Genomic DNA, 21,917 nt, shown 5'->3' with positions numbered 1-21,917 from the left:
ATATGGCTGGGACTCTTTTGTTACTCTTCCACTTTTTTCCGGCCCTCGTGTCTCTGCTAGTTATAAAGAGTGGTGGCAAATTGTCTGTCCACCCCCTCTTTCCCAAGTTTATTATTGATACAATCATGTTTTCCTTTCAATAAATAAAAATCTTGCAAATTCTTCAATTCTTGGTTTGACGACCTCGCCTAGGTAACAAGGCATAATTTTTAGTTGTTTATTTTCTTTGCAAAGGAATGACAACGCAATTGTCGTAATCCCAACGACAACTCAATCCCTAGTAATGGGATATTCTTTCAATTGTCTACCAAAATTCTCAGCAAATATTCTCTTCCAATCAAAATCTCTTTCAAAAGCGTAATCATCAATTTTGCCCTGCAGAGAGCATTCGTGATATTCGATGGTTCAGACAAGGTCAGGGAAGAAAACTGCACTAGTCGAAGGCATCACATATTCAACAGCCTCGGACGAAGAGATGAATTCCCCGTGCTCGGGCAAAAATCAAGGGCAACAGATTGAAGATGACATGGATCCTCAGATATATGCCATGTTCAAAAAGATGATGAGCAAGATGCTGGCAGAACAAGCTGAAGCCAGTGCAAAGAAGACCCAAGTCAAGCAGAAGGCAAAGGGCCAGGTAGTCAAAAGGGTTTTGAAGTTGTCTAAGAAGCCTATTCAGGATGCTGATACAACAAATGAAGGGAAATCAGTAGAGGACACTGATGAAGAATATGAAGCTCAACAAGCATTTTAAAGATCCCCCCATAGACAAGGGATAACCTATAAATTGAAGAGTCAAGCAATGGATGATCTAGTCCAAGTGCAGTTGAAGAAAATGGCTAAGGTGGTTAAAAATTTGCAAGACCGTGACAAGGGCAAGAAGGTCTTCGCGAGCAAAAACCTCTACGAAGACATCACTCCTGTCAGGAATAATCAAGATCCAAAAAAGAAGATGAACTCCGCCTTCTTCGTTAATGCCAACCGCGATGATTGCAAAGATAGCAAAGGCAATCATACAAGTCAGAAAGAGAAATCTTCTAAGTAGAGTGGAAAATTGAGTCAACAAAAAGAAAAGATAAAGCGGGACGGCTGGGGTTACGATCGTTAGTTTACTCCTCTCGACCAGTCTCTCGATGAAATCCATGAATATATGTTGGCCAAAGAATTGGTAAAACTCCCAAGAGTCACAAATCCTCCCACAATCATGGGAAGATTTATGGACCAGTTCTGCAAACTCCATCGGGCGGTAGGGCATGATACTGACCACTGTTTTGTCTTCAAGAACATTGTCCAAGATTATATCGACAATAATTTATTCGTTGAGAATGAGAAAAAATATTGGTCAACTATCTCAGCCAAGTCTCAACAGAAGTCAAGCAATCAACAAAAAGTACAGCATGACGGTCGAAACCAGGACCGCAAGATAGCCCTATTGGATCAAATACTCGAGAGTTTCCTGGAATACATGCTCACAAAAGATATGGTCGGATCTTCAGAGGCTCACTTTACTCTTTCTGCCGATGATTGCAATCATGATAACTATTTAGAGGGATCTAAGGGCCAAAAAGGAAAGTTCTCCAACAATGATAAGCCAAAGCACAAGGATTGGAGAAATGATCAAAAGTTCACCCCTCTGGATCAGACACTAGAGAGTGTTCTGGAATACATGCTCGCAAAAGATATGATCCGTTTACCCAAAGTAGTTGATCCTGCAACAGTCATGGGCAAATTCAAAGAAAAATTCTGTAAATTTCATCAGGTAGTAGGGCATGACACTGAGAATTGTTTCGTCCTGAAGAACATCATTCAAGATCACATCGACAAGATCCTTGTTGAAAATGAGGAAGATACCAGTTGACCATCCTGATCAAGTTTTTCAAGAAACTGATAATGTAAGGCTATGTCATCTTTAATCATTTTGCTTTTGGTCATTTTAAAAGGACAATACAGTCCCAGTTTTCTTACCAACTTGTTATTTTTCTTCAATAATTGAATAAATTACTCATTCTCCTCATAAACTTGATGTCACCGTTTATTCTCCTTCTCTGCAAAATATTCTTTCATGAGAAATGACCTTCTTCAGAGTCCTAGAATCAATCCAAAGTTAAAAAGCATTCTTCAAATATCAATTACTTATCCTTTCATCCAACTTCTCACTCCCTAGTTATACTGGGGCATTATTTTGAAAATTGTCTTCAAAACATCCTGTATGCAGGCAAGATCAAACAAATCTCTTATTTTGCATGCATGTGCATTTATTTACATCATTTTGCATACATTTGCATTTACATGCATTCATTTGCATCAATTTACATTCATTTGCATCAAATTCATTTCCCTTTCAGGTTAAGGGATAAACCTGAACTTCCCCTTCAGGTTAAGGGATAAATCTGAACTACCCATTCAGGATAAGGGATAAATCCTGAGACCCCGAATTTGTCTAAGTCATCATGAGGATAAAGATTGAAAATCTCTCATCAGAATCAGTTGGGTAAATCAGAATCAATTAGGTAAATTTTCAACAATCCAGTGTTTGTGCTGGTAAGATTTTCAAAAACCAGTGTTCGTGCTGGTAAAATTTTCTAAATCCAGTGTTTGTGCTGGTAAATTTTCAAAATTCAGTGTTCGTGCTAGTAAAATTTTCTAAATCCAGTGTTTGTACTGGTAAATTTTCAAAATTCAGTGTTCGTGCTGGTAAAATTTTCTAAATCCAGTGCTCGTGTTGGTAAGATTTTCAAAATCCAGTCTTCGTGCTGGTAAATCTTCAAAATTTAGTGTTTGTGCTGGTAATTCTTCCAAAAACAGTATTTATACTGATCCATTTTCAAAATCTAGTACTTATACTGGTTCATTTCCAAAATCCGCTATTAACACTGGTACATCTTTCAAAATCCAATTGTTATTGGTTGGACTTTCAAAATCCAATTTTTATTGGTCAAACTTTCTAAATCTGGTTTACTCGTTAATGTTTTCAAACCTAATCCATGTTAGTCTAGTTTTCCTTCGGGATTTGAGTTCCGACTCGAATTTTCTTTCCTTCTAATTAGTCTAGTTTTTCTTTAGGATTTGAGTTTCGACTTGAATTTCCTTTCCTTCTAACCGGTCTAGTTTTCCTTCGGGATTCGAGTTCCGACTCAAATTTTCTTTCCTTCTAATTAGTCTAGTTTTCCTTCGGGATTCGAGTTCCGACTCGAATTTTTTTTCCTTCTAACCGGTCTAGTTTTCGTCCGGGATTCGAGTTCCGACTCGATTTTTCTTTCCTTCTAATTAATCTAGTTTTCCTTCAGGATTTGAGTTCCGACTCAAATTTTCTTTCCTTCTAATTGATCTACTTTTCCTTCAGGATTCGAGTTCCGACTCGAATTTCTTTTCCTTCCACAATGGATCTAGTTTTCCTTCGAAGATTCGAGTTTCGACCAGAGTTTTCTTTTCCTTCTGAATTGGTCTAGAAAATTAGAGTTCCGACTCGATTTTTCTTTCAAATCCAATTCAAATGTCTAGAATTGGTCTAGAAAATTAGAGTTCCGACTTGAATTTTCTTTCCAAACCCAACTCATTTAGTTTTTCCTTGAAGATTTGAATTTTGATTTAAATCTTCTCTTAAAACCTAGTTTAGCACCTGGTCCATTCAAAGCTCACAAGTTGAATCCTTACTTCTTAGACTGTGATCCCTAGGTTAAATTCCTATGGAATTGATAGTTCGTAGGTCGAACCCCTGCGGAACCAATGTGATTTGTAGGTTGAACCCCTTTTAAACCTATCTCATCCTCAAAAAATTTGATCAGTAGGTTGAATACCTATTAATCCCCAAAACTTAGGTTGAACCCCTTCGAAACTAATCCCACTGCCAAAAATTTGATCTGTAGGTTGAAGTCCTCCTGATCCAATATTCTTTACATTCCTTAGGTCAAACTCCTTTTGGATTGGTATTTTTCAGATATTTGATCTGTAGGTTGAAGTCTTCCTGATCCATGTTCTTAGGCTGAATTCCTATTGAATCCATGTCGTTCCCAGTGAACCAATGTCATTCTCAATTGAACCAGTGTCATTCTTAGGCTGAATTCCTATTGAACCCATGTTGTTCCCAATAAACTAATTTCCAATTTCGGCCTTCGGGTCAATCAATTTTAAAATTTCCAATTTCCAATTTCTAAATTCAAAATTCCAATTTTCAATTCCAATTTCGGCCCTTGGGCCACCCAATTACCAATTTCAGACCTCCGGGTCAACCAATTTCCAAATTTCTAATTTTGACCTTCGGGTCAATCAATTTCTAAATTTTCAATTTCGACCTTCAGGTCAACCAATTGTCAAATTTTCAAATTCGACCTTTGGGTCAATCGATTCCAATTTCGACCTTCAGGTCAATCAATTTTCAATTTCCAAATATCAATTTCCAATTTCCAAATTTCCAATTTCCAATTTCCAATTTCCAATTTCAAATATCAAATATCAAATATCAAATATCAAATTTCAAATTTCAAATATCAAATTTCAAAATTTCAAAATTTCAATTTCCAATTTCGATCCTTTTGGTCACCGAATACCAATTTCAATCATTTCCTCTTATGAGAGACCCTTTTTACAGGGAGAGTTCGAGGGAGCTCGATCTTTTCACACGCTATCCTTTGTTCACTTAGCCCCTTTTCAGGGAGAGTTTGAAGAGACTCGTGTCTTTGTGAACCGTTTGCAAAACAAAATTTCAATTTCATACAAGGAACCCTTAGTTCAGGGAGAGCTTCGACGGAAGTTCGCTTTCCTTGTGATCACAATTTCGTACTAGGCAATTTCATCGTGAAGGACCCTCTTTTCAGGGAGAGTGTGATAGACTCACTCCTTCATGACCAATTCACCGACCTCACCATTACCGACCCCCTTTCCATAAGAGAAGCCTAATATTAGGAAGTTTTGACGAAAGCTTGATTTCTCTTCGAAAGTTCATTTTGCAAACACCTCCTCTTCAGGGAAGAGAGGAGTAATTTCTATTTTCAATTTCTGAATCTTTTCCTTTGGGGAAAGGAGAAGAAAATTTTTGTCATGGATGCATTGCGTTGTGCTTCAAATACTCGCTTCCATAAAGGATTTTAAGAAAATCTTGCCAATTTGTCATTAAATACTTGTTGATTTCAAAACTTTTATTGCACAAAAACATTACCTCAGAATACCTTCAGTATTATTTCCGAAAGGTCAAAGCTTTCGTGAAAAAGGATTCAAAATTCAATTTCTTTCTATTGGCCAACCAAAAGGATGAAGAATAAATCCTCGGTATTGATCGCAGTCAATGGCACATTTTTAAAGATTATTCTTGGAAAATAAAGCAGTCGAAATATCCTGGGTGATACAGAAAAATCCATTAAATCCCTATATCTCCTCAATCACCTAAGCTGGAATTAAATATCTGCAAAAGGGATCTCTCAATTGTCGTCAAGATGAAGGCGAATTAGACGAGTAGACCCCCGGGGCCAAAGAAGATTTGAATCATCTCCAAGATGACGGAGTTTGTGACGGATCCTTCTAGGGAAAGTTCAAAGCACCGTCAAGATGAAGAAGACTGTGATGAGCCTCCCGACAAACCCTAAAAGATATTTAATTTTCGCTATCATCAAGAGATTTCCAACCAATGAGCCAATAACCGTCGATATAATCCCTGAGAGAAAAAGAAGGATCAGAACATCTCCAAGATGAAGGAGTTTGTGACGTACCCTTCCAAAAAAAAAAAAGAGAAAAGTCAGGACATCTCCAAAATGAAGGATGATGTAATAAAATCCCCAAAAGCCTAAGAGCTCTAATTCTGCCAAAAAAGGAAAAAAAAAAAAATGGGCAGAAAGATCATCATGAGAAAAAAATCTCAAGATATCAGACTGCCAAATCTGTCAAGAATCTTCTTTAAAATTTGTGAAATTCTATTATCAATATTCCTTCACTAATTGCTTTCACAATATCGAGAATACTCTCTTTTCTATTCATATCAAGGAAATTGATAGCCTCTTTGAAAGAAAGTCAATTGCAAGAAATTTGAATTTGAATCTTGATTCTACGAACTTAAGCCCAGTCGAAGGTAATACTTCAGGTAGAAAAGAGGGAATATTTTCAAAACAATGTGCATCATTTTAAATTATTTTGAATCAACAATAATTTTCAACATTTTGACAATATTTTTCTAGCTATCCTGGCATGAAGCGAGAACTTGAGGTTCATCTTTGGCGCATCCTCACATTAGTTGTTATCCCTTTTAAAGACATGATAACGAGAGTTTTCAAGATTCCTTCCCTTCTGTTGGTATAATCTGAGCGCATGGGCTCTCAGATTCGCACACTTCCATGTGTCCCCACTGTCCCACCATAAACAGTCCAATTTGGGCTTGAGGTTAAGCCACCAATCATTTTCTCGCAAAAGGTCACCAATTTCAAAAGTTATTTAGTCTCAGCAATGAGACACCCAAAATCAAACCTCTTTTCAAGCTTTAGGGACCCCAATTTCATCCTTTTGCGAAACCCCTATCGGATTCATTGTGCGGAAATCCGAAGGTTCCATCATGGTTTCTTCCTTCAAGGATTCCATTCATTTTCCGCCCAATCAGGATAAGGGTACAAATCTGAGCCTCCTTTGATGAGATATTTCATTTTCCTCCCAATCAGGATAAGGGTACAAACCTGAGCCTCCTTTGATGAGGTATTTCATTCCCCGGTCAGGTTAAGGGTCAAACCTGAGCTTCGCTTCTACACGAGGTCTTTTTCGTCCCATCCAGGTTAAGGGCAAAACCTGAATCTCACTTCCTTTTGAAGTAAGATTTTCTTCTTTATTCTTCACTTCATATCTACCATTTTCATCAGGGCTAATTTCTTCATACCCAGTCAGATCCTTCAAACTGGGGCATTTTTATGGCCAAAATTTGGTGTGTTTTTCTTTGCCACTAAGCTCGTCTTCAAGCCGGCTTAGTAGCAAAGAGGGGCATCTGTAAACACCCCAAATTTTCCTCCTCCATTCTCAAACAACCCTCCTCGTGCAGTGCCAACCCTGTTAGGCCAGTGTAGGAGTCAAACCTCAAGTCAGTTTCAAAAAATTACCACTTTACCCATTTTTATTAGGAAAATTACCATTTTACCCCTAGGTCATCCCGGACCCCAGTCAGTCGGAGTCAACAAAGCTCACTGGTCAGTTCAAAACATTTAGAATATCAGTCATTTCAAGCTCATCTGGGCTCACAATGAACAAACCATTTTCATTTCTGACAATTCCTGCCTAAATGGGATAATTTCTTCAGAAATGAGCTCATTTCTCACTCAAATCCAAGCCAATTGTCTCTGAGTCAGTCATTCACAGTCAGTCATATTCCTCATGTGTCTAACTTGAGCTCACCAGGAGTTCAGGCGCTCCAGTTTCAGTTCAAAACCATTTCCAAGTGTCCAGGAGCCCATTTTAGTCCATTTCAGCTCTTTCAGCTGAAATTGAGCTGAGTTCAGTCAATTGAGCTAGTGTTCAAGCTTTGATTTTAGTTCATGTCAGTATTACTGACTTTTGTTCTAGCGCAAACCCAGCTCTGGTCCGTAATTCACTTCAATCCAGTGACCACTCAGCACCATTTCTTTAAAATTGACAGCTTCTTTTTGAAAATTTAGTCGGAAAGGTAAGTTGAGTCAGTGTCTTGTCAGTTTATTTGAGTTCTGAAACTCTAAAACCCAACTCATTTCAATTCAATTCAGCTCAAACCCTAATTTTCAGTGTCACTTCATCCCAGTAGAGCCCGAAAACCATTTCTCAAACCATTTTGCAAATTTTGTCAAATTTAACACTTTTTTGAACTGGTATAACTGTCAATCGAGGTTTAAAATCCAAAAATTTTCATTCAGGGTTAGCATTTTGCATGTCATTTCTCATCATTTCATATAATTTCTCAGCATTTCATAACATTTCATCACATTTCATTTCATTTTCGAAGTCCAAAACTCCAGTTTTATAAATTTCAATCCAGATTGAGTTTTAAAAGTTTTCATAAATCAATTTCAAACCTCGGGTTTCCAAAATTGACATTTTTACCCCCGGGAGTCTAAATTTGGAAATATTTTCTCAAGAAAAATAATATGGATTTATTTCAAACTCAAAATTTTAAATTCTATATTGGATTTGCTTTGCAACGGGGTATTGAACTTCAAAATCCGAGCTCATTTCAAAAACTGCCAAAAATAGCTCGTTTCGTTTGGAAATATTTTCTCGAGAAAAACAATCTGAATTTCTTTTAAAATCAAATTTTCAAATTCTACACTGGATTTGCTTCGCAACGGGGTATTGAACTTCAAAACCGAGCTTGTTTCAAAAACTGCCAAAAATAGCTCATTTCGTTTGGAAATTTTCTGAAAAGACTATTTTACCCCTTTAATCATCAAAATGAATTTCAAAAGTGGAATTTGGACCCGCTCTGAGATGGCCCATCCATTTTCATTTTCTTGTTTTAATTTATAAGAAAAAAATGTATCTTTTTCTTTATTTTATTTTATTTTATTTTTTATTATTTTATTCTTCCTAAGGTGGGACCCACAAGGGGGTCGACCACCCTAGCCCACCTCCTTTCTACTTTTTCTTCCATTTTCTCTTTTTTATTTATTTTTTATTTTTTTTCTTTCCTTCTTTCTTTTCTTTCTTTCTTCTTCCTTTTTTCTTTCTTTCTTTCTTTCTTTCCTCCTTTCTTTCCTCTTTTCTTTCCTCTCTCTCCACCTACGTACATCTTTTTCCAGCCTTCTCTTCCTTTCCCTCCTTTCCTTTTCTTTCTCCCCTCTTCTTTCCTTCTTCCCTTTCTATTTTTCCCTCCACAGCCGTATGACTACAGCCATTCATGTTACGGCCCTTCTTGATTAATCAAGAAACTTAGGGAAAGATGACATCTTTCCTAAGTTGCCAACCCAAAAACAAAAGACCATCAAACGGCTGCATCAAAGATCCCTCAACGCATCTCTCTCTCTCTCCCTTGAACTCTGTCTTTCTCACCTCTTGGCTGTAGCTTCCAGCCATTGAAACAACACCCTTGCAGCCATCAGCAACACCAGCTGGGCCTCCACACACAACACCCTTTCAAGCCATCAGCAGCATCAACGTCTTCATCTCCAACACCAACACAACCACCATCTTTACCTTCCAACAGCTGCTGGTCCATTTTGCTCCAGCTTCAGCCAAAGGCAGACCAACTTCCATTGTTCCAGCAACATGCTCCACGTTGAAGCCTCCTTCTAGCAGCCACCTCCGGATCTCCTTCTAGCATCCACCACGAGAGAACCGTCAGCCAGCCCCTTTTGTGACAGCTACCACAACCACATCTCTCAACAACAACCCCAGCTGCAGCTTCTTCTCTTCCAAGGCAACCCAACCTTGTAGCCGATCCAAGGTATTTTACTTGACCTCATCCAAGGATATATATATATATATATATATATATATATATATATATATATATATATATATATATATATATATATATATATTCTTTTGTTGCAAATCTGGTATAAAAATCATTTTTTTTTATGAAAAAGATGATCATAGTTTAGTATCAATCAAGCCATGGTGATGTTCGTTTTGAATCCTATTCTCTTTAGTAAAGACTATATGAATGAGAAGATTCATCCCTTCAATGGATCAGATCTCTCATCGATAGCCAATATCGAGGCAACTTCATGGATCCCTGCTTTTCTTCATTTTAAACATTATATTCATGTTAAATATGCATTTTAAGCATTTTATTAATTTAGTTTTATTGTTTTATTAATAGTTTATTTGATATGCATATTAAGCCTTGTAGAAGTTAGTGTTAGCATAAGTTACAACCGTTATTTTATGCAAATTTTTGTTCCAATAAATCTAAAAAAATTTGTGGTAGTTAGGTCTGTTTGTCCATAATCTCACCTTAAAAATTTGATTCAATTCAGGTTTTGGAACCCATCTAAATTGATCAAACCCTAAGTCGGGTTTTCTGTCTCTCCAAACTTTTAATTTCTGCTTTAGCAGACAAAAACCTCTGGCACCACCCTTGTGAGAGAGTCGAATTGTCCTCCAAACATCACAGTGGATTCATAATTGAATCTACTAGTGATATGGAAATTTTTAAGTTTTTAAAAGTAGTTTTGACCTCTGAAAAAAATCTGATTTTCTAAACTTCTGGGAAAATCTTGATTTTCCTTCATCAGGGTATAGACAGACTTTAATGCACTGAGTCCATCCAATCTGTAACCTTTCTGCAAAAACTTTAAGCATGAAAGTTGTTCCTAACATAATTTACTGTCATTTCCCAAAATGTGAGAATTTTTGGATTTGTTTCAGTATTTTTTATGAATTTTTAATTTCTATCTGACATATTTCAATATCCAAAAATCTCAGAGATTTAGGTCTCTGATAACAGTATGACCTTTTCCAAACCGTAACTCGAATCCCAATGATGTCAAAAGATCAAACTTTCCCTTGTTTGTCAGGGATATGTTCCCACAATTTCAACCTTTTTACCATCTGTTTAATTTTTTCCCACATTTTTTTACCGAAACCTGTCTGTTTCCCCAAATCCTAGAGTCGCCGGATTCCGATCCAACTTGCCGTAGTGGCACAACTCCGACCATAGGTCAAAACCAGAAAGTGTAAAAGGCAAAAATCCGTTACTTACTGTCCTATGTCCCCCCATAAAATTTGGAAATTTTTTATGGAAGTTTGATATCCTAAATCCCCTTTAGAATCAACATTTTAGGCAAAAATCACAAAATTTAGGGTTTTTACTTAAATTTCCATACTTAAAAATACAAAACAATTAAATTTTCGAGCTCCATTCTGTTTTTAGGGATATTTTAGGTGTCCATGCCAAATTTGGCTTAATTCCAAGTTCATTTGCTCCATGTGCTAGTTTATCTTTAAGTTCAGAAGTGAAAATCAGGCGAAAATCAGGTTAAATTTGATATTTTATGATATTTTCGTCATTTTAAGGTTTTTATCATATACATGAGCATATAGAATTATATTAAGGTTAATTTCAATGTCATTTGCATTTCACATTTTTCATTTTCGCAAAATTTATTTCAGAAAACCCTGGTTTCAAGGCCATAGTCTTGTTATCGGGGGTATTTTTGTCATTTTGACCTAAATTTCGAAATTTCAATTTCTAATTCTCCAAAATTTCATGCATATCATCATATTTTATCATATTATGTTTGATTTATTTCATTTGATTTTCAAAATTCCAAAATTTACAAAAATTCTTTCAGAAAACCCTGATTTGAAGGTCATCAGGGGTATTTCTGTCATTTTGACCTCAATTTCAAATTTTCAAGTTTATTTTCGAAATTTATTCATTATTTATCATGTTTATATTAAAGGGGGTATAATTTTGGGTTTATATCTGAATAATATCCGATAATTTCTCATATTTTTGGATAAATTCAGAAAACCTACATTTTTGTGCTAACCTTGTTTTCTAGTTTTGCAGGAACATTCAAGAAGAAGATTTAGCTTTTATTTCAATTCAATGTAAAAATCAATGTAATATTTGAAATAAGAGTTACTTTTCTGCTTAGAATAGGGCTGCATTGCATATAGTTTAATTTCTGCAAAATTCCAATATCTGATGTATGATCCATGTGCATTTATTTCAAATCCACTATGGTTTACACGAATGGCACATGCACAAGCTTTTATGGAGTTTATAAACTCGGTGGGATTCGTATTTATGGCCATAGTCAGAATACGAAGAAAACCAAGATTTCACTACAAGAAAATTGTTAATTAGCGACGGAAATTTGCGACGGATTTTTTCTGTCGCGAATTAGCGACAAATTAGCTAGAGAAACAATCTGTCGCTAATTCGCGACGGATTAGCGAGGAAACAACGTTTATCGCTAATCCGTCGCTACTTAGCGACGGATTAGCGACTGCAATTTTTTGTCGTTAATTCTTATTACAAGAACACCATTTCAGCGATGGATTTAGAGAGGGAACTCTGTCGTCGCGAATCCGTCGCTAATTAGCGACAGAGTATATTTCGTCGCTGTTTTGGTTTTTTGATTTACGACGGCTTAGCGACGGAATTATTTCGTCGCTAAGCCGTCGCTAAATGTCGCGTAAATCCCTAATCCCATCCCTCTTTCTCTTTTTCCTGTTTCGCTGTCTTGCTCCCGCCCGCCGCCCTCTCCCTACCGCCGCCCGTCAGCTCTCGCCACCGCCCGGCCACCGCCGCTCGCCTGCCGCCGCTCCCCGTCCACCGCTCGCCTGCCGCCGCTCCCCGTCCACCGCTCGCCAGCCGCCGCTCCCCTTTCCTGGCTGCGCCCTCTCCCCACTGTTGCTCCTCCATCGCCAGACTACCGTCATCCTTCGCAAACCCTGCTACCTGCGAACCATCTTCCTCAAAACCCTCTCACCTTCTCCTATCCACCTGATCCCTTCACCACCATCTTCCTTGAAACCCTCGAATACCCAAAAGGACGATCCCGTACATGATGCAAGATCGTCGGGGTTCAAGTTTTGCTCGATAGGGGTTTGAGCGACGGAGTTAGATCGTCAGGTTTCTATAGTTCTTGATCGACAGGTGTCTGAGCGATGGGGTTTGATCGATAGGTTTCATTTGGGTACTACAACGAGCATCCTGTGTTGCCTTAGCGAGGTAAAGAATTCTGTCATCTCCCTTCCTCTTTATGTTGATTTTCGTATTTTCAATGCCTTTCAATATGGCCAGGAAAAAAAGATTCATCATGCAGGATATTGAAATTTTGAGATTTGTTGACTGTATCTGCTCATTGTTAGGTGCCTTCTAATTGTATTTGTGCTATATTTAAGATAAGTCTGCTTCTGTTATAATTCGTGTGTTTTTCACTTTAACATCACATTGCTATATCATGCAATTGTGGCATGACTATGATTTAAGCAATTTGTTTGTATCTGTTATAAGCAATCTTACAATGGGCACCCATTCCCATTGTCTTCTTCATCTTGATAGGCATCATTTCAGCCTTCACATTGTAACAGATTTGAGCACCGCATGCATATTTATTGTTTGAACTGAGGGTTTGTCCATTTTTTTTTAGCACTCTAGTTTGTATCTTTGGCATTTTGGACAAGTTATCTTGGTGGTTTTAATTTCTTCAAAAGAGTGTAAAGAAAGTAGCAGTGATCATAATCATCCCTTTACAGTTTAAGTTTTGATATTGGGAACATAATTGTCATTTGTACAGTTTGATTGAGGTCTGAGTACCAAACAACTAGATATAGATTGAATATGGTATCTGTGAGTGTACGCAGGGGGAGCATTGTGAGCTTTGAAAAATATTCATTTTAACACAGTGTTTTTTGCAGATTTCTCAACGGAACTCGCTTGTGCCCCGCCACCCGTGGTAAGTGACAAAAACACTTTATTGCTCAGTAAGTGCCCCGTGGTAAGTAAGTGCCCCGTCATCCCTTCACATGTTATTTAATTTATTGAGTGTAACACTTTATTGTTCACACACTCACTTAGTTGTTGATATCTAGGACTGCTTTGTTGGAGTTTGGAGATCATGCTGAGCATGATTTTAATGTATGAATATGGAAGTGTTCTTATTTTTGGAGTACGGAGTCCATGCTAGGCATGGTAGTAGTTAGTGGGATATTGAAGTGTGTTTGCTGCAGGTACATGTTTGACATTTGTTTGATATGAATTATTTCGATGTATTGCAATGTTTGATGTGATTGTATCCATGCTTACATGTAGTTACTTTCAATTTGATTATGTCTTCCATGTGAAATTGTATACTGAAAGCATGCTTCAAATGAATGTATCGTGTCATGAATAGTTTGCACATGAAAATATTAAGTTATCAATGCATGCATCATAATTCTTGTGATTGTATGACATCATATATTACATGATAAATTTGATATTTTCTTCATCATAGCATTCTGATGGTTCTCTTTTAACTGGTTAGGATACTATTCGTAACATCATACGACAAAATGACTGCAAACCGTGAATGGATGTACCGTAGGATAGTGGACAATGAGTTATCGCATGAATATATGGAGGGTGTTGACAGTTTTATTGAATTTGCAACGGCAAGTGTCAGTACAGTAGATCCCACAGGTCGGATTAGGTGTCCCTGCAAGATTTGTAAGAATAATCGATTTGTAGAACCTCATGGCGTTAGACATCACCTATACAGGAAGGGTTTTGTGAGTGATTATCAGAACTGGACGTTTCATGGAGAAGAATTTAGAAACGATTTTGATGCACGTGTGAATGTGGTGCACGATAATCCATATACGAATTTGATATTTGATGCCGCAGGAATAGAATTGGGTTCTGCTATGAGTTCTAGTGATGTAAGAACTGCCGTAGATGAAGAATCACCAAATGATGCAGCTAGTAGATTTTATGATTTACTTAGAGATGCTGATGAGCCACTTTGGAACGGTTGTGAGAGTCACACTATCTTGTCTGCAGTTCTTCAACTAATGAATTTGAAGTCCGAGTATAATTTGAGTCAATCATGTTTTGACCGTTTGTGCATGATTGTGAAGAGTATGTTGCCTAAAGATGAGAAATTGCCACAAAATTTCTATCGTGCGAAAGTTATGGTCAACGCTCTAGGTATGAGTTACAAAAAGATTGATGTTTGTCCAAATCACTGTATGTTGTATTTCAAGGAGCAGGAAAACGACATATCATGCCCGTCATGTGGGCATCCTCGGTTCAAGCCAAAGACAAGAGACAATGGTAGCACGAGATCAAAGGAAGTTTCATACAAGTCGCTCCGCTACTTTCCTAGATTGCAGCGATTGTATATGTCTTCAAGGACAGCTAAACACATGAGATGGCATGCAAATAAAGTTCAACACGATGAAAACAAGATCACGCATCCTGTTCACGCTGAAGCTTGGAAGCACTTTGATCGTACTCATCAGAACTTCACAATGGAAGTGCGAAATGTTAGACTCGGTCTATGTACAGATGGATTTAATCCATTTGGGGGTAGATCAACTCCATACTCATGCTGGCCAGTATTTGTAACTCCATACAACCTTCCACCAAGCTTGTGTATGAAACATCCAAATCTTTTCTTGTCTCTGTTGATCCCTGGTTCGACCTCACCTGGCCAAAATCTTGATGTATATCTAAGGCCATTGATTGATGAATTAAAAGTACTGTGGGATGACGGTGTTACCACGTATGATGCCCACAAAAAACAAAATTTCAACATGAAGGCCGCTGTTCTATGGACAATCAGTGACTTCCCTGCATATGGTATGTTATCTGGTTGGAGCACACATGAGAGGTTGGCTTGTCCGTACTGCATGGAGGATTCCAAAGCTTTTAGATTGAGGCATGGAAGAAAGCCTTGCTGGTTTGAGTGCCATCGTCGATTTCTACCCAGCGATCATCTGTTCCGACGTCAAAAGAATGCATTTAAAGCAGGCACAACTGAAACGGAAGGTCCATCCTCAAGATTGTCCGGCATAGAGATTCTAAGAAGATTGCGATACTTTCCAGATATATTAACAGATGCCCGCAGTCCTACACCCTTCCGTGGATTTGGGAAGGATCACAATTGAACGAAAAAATCTATTTTTTGGGAACTACCATATTGGCCGACCCTATTGATACGACATAATTTGGATGTGATGCATGTAGAGAAAAATGTGTTTGATAATGTGTTCAATACAGTAATGAATATTAAAGGAAAAACGAAGGATAATCCGAAGGCCCGTATGGATTTAAAATTAATATGTAAAAAACCAGAATTGGAACTCAAAGAGTATAATGGCAAAGTACTGAAACCAAAGGCGAAGTACATGCTCGGACCTGATCAAATAAAACATGTATGTCAATGGTTGAGACAACTGAGATTTCCAGATGGATATGTCTCTAACATTGCTCGAGCTGTGAAGATTGACGATGGACAGTTATATGGGTTGAAGAGCCATGATTGTCATATCTTTATGCAACGATTGATACCCCTAGCATTCCATAATATGTTAGACAAACCTATATGGGGGGTATTGTCTGACTTGAGCGGATTTTTCAGAACATTGTGCGCATCGGAGGTAGTTGTATCAGATGTAAAGAATCTCGAGGACTCTGTCATCACCACTGTTTGTCTGTTAGAAAAGATATTTCTGCCAGCATTTTTCGATGTTATGGAACATTTGATCATACATCTGCCATATGAACTAAGGGTTGGTGGCCCTGTGCAATATCGATGGATGTACCCATTTGAAAGGTATATGTTTTTTTATATTTGTCTCTTTAATGACAAATATTTAAAATTTGAAATGTATATTCTTGTCAGATGCATGTTCGACCTAAAAAAAGGTTCGTAATAAAGCAAGAGTAGAAGGCTCTATTTGTGAGGCGTACACTTTAGAAGAGATTTCAAATTTCTCATCTATGTACTTCGAACCTCATATTCCAATACGTTACACATGCCCGCCCCGTAACGATGATGGAGAACAAGTAACTGTAGCTGACAAGCTGTCGATATTTCAACCACTTGGGCATGCATTTGGTAGTTGCCGATCAAGGCTATTGACAGATCGAGAGCAAGATGCAGCACACATCTATATTCTTTTTAATTGCTCAGCGATCGACCCATACATCGAGTAAGTATATGTATATGCAACTCAATTATAAATCCTTTTATGTTCTATATGTGGATACATGGCTCGGTAATATAAGTATTTGTGGTTTGCAGACGATTTGATCTGGAGTTGCAAAGCGAAGTTTCACATCTCACTGATGCAGAAGTACAAAAAGAACGTGAAACTAAGTTTGTGGAGTGGTTGAAACAGTTGGTAAAGAAGCTAACATAAATTTTGTACTTATAAACAACACTAAGTTACTTAATTGATCATGATCACAATAATTGTTTATGTCTGTGCGTAGGTTCGTCATGGTGATGTTAAAGATCAAGGAATATGTGATTTAGAAAATGGTCCGACCAAAGTTGTGCAATGCTACAACGGGTATATCGTAAATGGTTATCGATTCCATACAAAAGACTACGGTATAAACAAATCAACGATAAATAGTGGCGTGTGTGTCAAGGGTAGCAGCTACGGTGAAAATGAACATGATTACTACGGTGTTATAGAGGAAATAATGGAGTTGACTTACTTAGGCATGAATAACAGGGTTCGATATTCAAGTGTCATTGGTTTGATCCAACTGCAACAAGACTCGACAAAGCTTTAGGCATTATGGAGGTGAATCATAAATCCAGGTTTGGAACATATGAACCATTCATATTAGCCTCGCAAGCTCAACAAGTTTATTATACTTCATATCCGAGTATAAAAAAGTCAGATAGAAATGAATGGTGGGCAGTTTGTAAGGTGAAATCCAAACTATACCCCGAGTATGATCAGTTACAGGAAGATGAGTTAGCTGAAGACAGTGATTACTATCAATCAGATAATGTCTATGACTTCGCTTATGGTCACGATGTTGCGCATGATATGCATGTCATATCTCCATTGGCCGATGAAACATTCATAGAGGAATGTGATCCAAATGATGTACCAAGTGGATGGGCAAACAATGAAGAAGAAGAAGAAGAAGGAGAAGAAGAAGAAGAAGAAGAAGAAAGTCAAACTAGTGACAAGGAAGAATTCTCAAGCTAGTGAGCAAAATCTTATACTACAAACCTCTATTTAAATGCATTGTAATACTTGATGTGAGTTGTATTGCAATACTTGGTGTGAATGATTAAAAATTTTATTTGAATGTATTGTAATACTTGATACGAATGATTCGAATGCATTATAATACTTGATGTGAATGATTTCAATTATCTGAATGTATTATAATTTATGCAACGAATGATTTGAATTAGTGCAATACTTGATGTGAATGATTTGAATTATTTGAATGCATTGCAATGCTTGATGTGAATGACTTGAATGCATTGTAATACTTGATGTGAATTATTTGAATGTATTGTATGACATATGTTATTTGTTAGAATATGGTTCGTGGAGGTTATAGTGGTCGCTCATCCAGTAGTAGCCAGGCTCAGCCTTCATCTTCACGGGCTCCTGTGATAGGTATATCATATAACTATTTGGATGCTTGATTAGTTCAAATGCGCATTCTGAGAATTTCTAATGTATTTTTTTACAGATGATGTTGCGCCTGTACACGACCCACCTACACCAGTTGATCACACAAGTCAACAACCAACACAGGAAACAAGGTCTTCTCAGGCTGGCACAAGAAGACTCATTCAAATAGTGTATATCGATAATCGACCGTAAGTATTTTGTTTTCAATTATTGCATATCTTTTAAATATTTTATATTGATATTTACTGTGTAACAATTCATGTGCAACACGAGGTTTGAGCTACAAGAAGTAGTACGAGAGATTAGGAATTCACTTCTTCAACATCTACCAGGACCAGTTGCTCAATGGAAAGAGTACCCAAAGGAGGTGTTAGACAGATTGTGGTCCTCATTCATGGTATACAGTTGTTCCTCATAGTTAATGTGTTTCATAGTTAATTTATTTAAGCAATGTCTACAGAATGACTGAAAATATTTGTAGGCTTCGAATCGCTTCGCAACTACGGTGGAAGAAAATGATGCAAGGAAGGTGTGGCAGAAGGTGGCTGCCAATCGATTTGCAGACATGCTTCACACTATGAAGACTGCAGCAAAAAAAGCATCTGGCGTAGTAGATAATCCATTACTGTGGAAGGGCCATGGTCCTATTACTATCAGGAGAGATTACTGGGATGAAATATGCGATAAGTGGGCGGGAAATACATTTAGAAATCGCTCTGCGAAGGCTGCACAAAATCGATCGAAGATGCCCGAAGCCCATCTACACACAGGTGGATCTAAGACATTTGGGAGCCACTTAAAGAAAATGGTAACTCATCAATACATAATATTAATTTTATAAGTATTGTTGCAAACTTGTGTACTAAATCTTTTGTCATTTAACTTCGTAGGAAGCAGAAAAAGGAGGCAGTGTACCATATAAAGATGTGTTTGTAGAAACACATAAACGGAAGACCACGGGAGTCTTCGTATCAGAGAAGGCGAGAACGACAACGGTATGTATTAATTCTATTAATAATCATTGCAATATATATGCAAGTTATCATAATGTTATCATTAATTATTAATGAATACTTTAAACATTATTTTGTAGGAGGCATATGAGCAACAGATGGTAGAGCGATATGGCGATGACGCTACTCAGCATCCATCATTTGATCCTACAGCATGGGTGACTGCAGCAGGTGAACCCAAAAAAGGTCTCGTGTTCGGGTTTGGGAGTAATATGAACACTTCACCAGTTATTGGTTCTTCCAGTTACGGCTCACCGACTTCTTGTGCCGACATAAGCTCCAAGCAGCCGACTATTCTTTCCGGTGATGATGTACGCGAGATCATTAATGAATCACTGAATAACTACTTCCAATACATCGTCGCCCCCTTTCTCTGAAATGAGATCAAGCCCGCTGTTTAGGATAGGTGATCTTCGATTCCAGGTCCCTCTCAGGTATAATCACATATTCAGTTTTTTGTCTGCCTTAGAACACAGATGAGCATAATCGAATCACATATATAACTTTTTGCCTGCCTAAGAACACATATGAGCATGTTATAATCACATATTCAGTTTTTTGACTGCCTTAGAGCACATATGAGCATGCTATAATAACATATAGAGTTTTTTTATTGCATTAGAGCACATATGAGCATGCTATAATCACATATAAAGTTTTTTTGCCTGCCTAAGAACACATATGAGCATGATAGAATCACATATAAAGTTTTTTTTGACTGCATTAGAACACATATGAGCATGCTAGAATCACATATATAGTTTTTTGACTGCCTAAGAACACATATGAGCATATTATAATCACATATTCAGTTTTTTTGACTGCCTTAGCACACATATGAGCATGCTATAATAACATATAGAGTTTTTTTACTGCCTTAGAACACATATGAACATGCTATATATCATTTATGATAGAATCACATATAAATTTTTTTGCTTTGCCTGCCTTAGAGCACATATGAGCATGCTATAATCACATATTCAATTTTTTGACTGCCTTAGCACACATACAAGCATGATCGAATCACATATATAGTTTTTTGCCTGCCTTAAAGCACATATGAGCATGGTAGAATCACATATAGAGTTTTTTTAGATGCCTTAGAACACATATGAACATGCTATAATCAAATATTCAATTTTTTGACTGCCTTAGCACACATACGAGCATGATCGAATCACTTATATAGTTTTTTGCCTGCCTTAAAGCACATCTGAGCATGGTAAAATCACATATAGAGTTTTCTAGATGCCTTAGAACACATATGAACATGCTATAATCACATATTCAATTTTTTGACTGCCTTAGCACACATACGAGCATGATCGAATCACATATATAGTTTTTTGCCTGCCTTAAAGCACATCTGAGCATGGTAAAATCACATATAGAGTTTTTCTAGATGCCTTAGAACACATATGAACATGCTATAATCACATATTCAATTTTTTGACTGCCTTAGCACACATATGAGCATGATAGAATCACATATATATATATATAACTTTTTGTCTGCCTTAGAGCACATATGAGCATGATAGAATCACATATAAAGTTTTTTTGACTGCATTAGAACACATATGAGCATGCTATAATCACATATTTAGTTTTTTGCCTGCCTAAGAACATATATGAGCATGTTATAATCACATATTCAGTTTTTTGACTGCCTTAGAGCACATATGAGCATGCTATAATAACATATAGAGTTTTTTTTATTGCATTAGAACACATATGAGCATGCTATAATCACATATAAAGTTTTTTTGCCTGCCTAAGAACACATATGAGCATGATAGAATCACATATAAAGTTTTTTTGACTGCATTAGAACACATATGAGCATGCTATAATCAATATTCAGTTTTTTGACTGCCTAAGAACACATATGAGCATATTATAATCACATATTCAGTTTTTTTACTGCCTTAGCACACATATGAGCATGCTATAATAACATATAGAGTTTTTTTACTGCCTTAGAACACATATGAACATGCTATATATCATTTATGATAGAATCACATATAAAATTTTTTGCTTTGCCTGCCTTAGAGAACATATGAGCATGCTATATTCACATATTCATTTTTTTTACTGCCTTAGCACACATACGAGCATGATCGAATCACATATATAGTTTTTTGCTTTTCTTAAAGCACATCTGAGCATGGTAGAATCACATATAGAGTTTTTCTAGATGCCTTAGAACACATATGAACATGCTATAATCACATATTTAATTTTTTGACTGCCTTATCACACATATGAGCATGATAGAATCACATATAGAGTTTTTTTATTGCCTTAGATCACACATGAGCACATGATAGAATCACATATAGTGTGTAATTTATTTCATTATATTTTGTTTATCAATACTGACTGTTCTTTTCTTGTGTAGGCTGCTAGCGATAATCAGCGTAGTGGAGCTGAAGGGACAGATAAAGACAATGAACAAGAAGACGCACAAAATCTTGGCGATGATTAGAGGACTGTGTTGAAGAAGTTCTATTTTTTTTATGTTTCCTAATTGTAATTGTTGAATTGTAAATAATTAAACTTCTTAATTTTAAGGTGGAACGATTAATTGTTGTAGATTCTTGTTATATGAAATTTTTTGTGTGGTTTATTTTTTATTTACAGGAAATATAAATTGTACAGGAAATAGAAATTGCTCGGTATTTAATTTTCAAATAATTTTTTTTTAATTTTTTTTCGTGTTTGCGACGGATTAGCGACGAAACCATCCGTCGCTATTTATATTAATCTAGCGACGGCATAGCGACGGAAGTAAATCCGTCGCCAAGCCGTGGTCGCCGTTTAGTACCGGCGGATTGGCGATGGAAT

General features: G+C 37.0%; 1 long non-coding RNA gene across 1 annotated transcript; it reads left to right on the top strand.

The window, feature by feature from the left end:
* The first annotated feature begins 13,276 nt into the window (after window positions 1–13,276).
* Window positions 13,277–21,665, top strand: LOC149816862 (uncharacterized). The gene is made up of 2 exons (XR_016427572.1): window positions 13,277–13,349; window positions 21,472–21,665. It is a non-coding gene; the product is annotated as an uncharacterized LOC149816862 (long non-coding RNA).
* The last annotated feature ends 252 nt before the right edge of the window (window positions 21,666–21,917 follow it).

The sequence above is a fragment of the Nuphar pumila genome, chromosome 14 (genome assembly GCF_984573655.1).
Source record: "Nuphar pumila chromosome 14, dmNupPumi1.hap1.1, whole genome shotgun sequence".
NCBI lineage: Eukaryota > Viridiplantae > Streptophyta > Magnoliopsida > Nymphaeales > Nymphaeaceae > Nuphar > Nuphar pumila.
The sequence above is the reverse complement of the archived record's forward strand: the minus strand, read 5'-3'. Positions and strand labels throughout refer to the sequence as shown.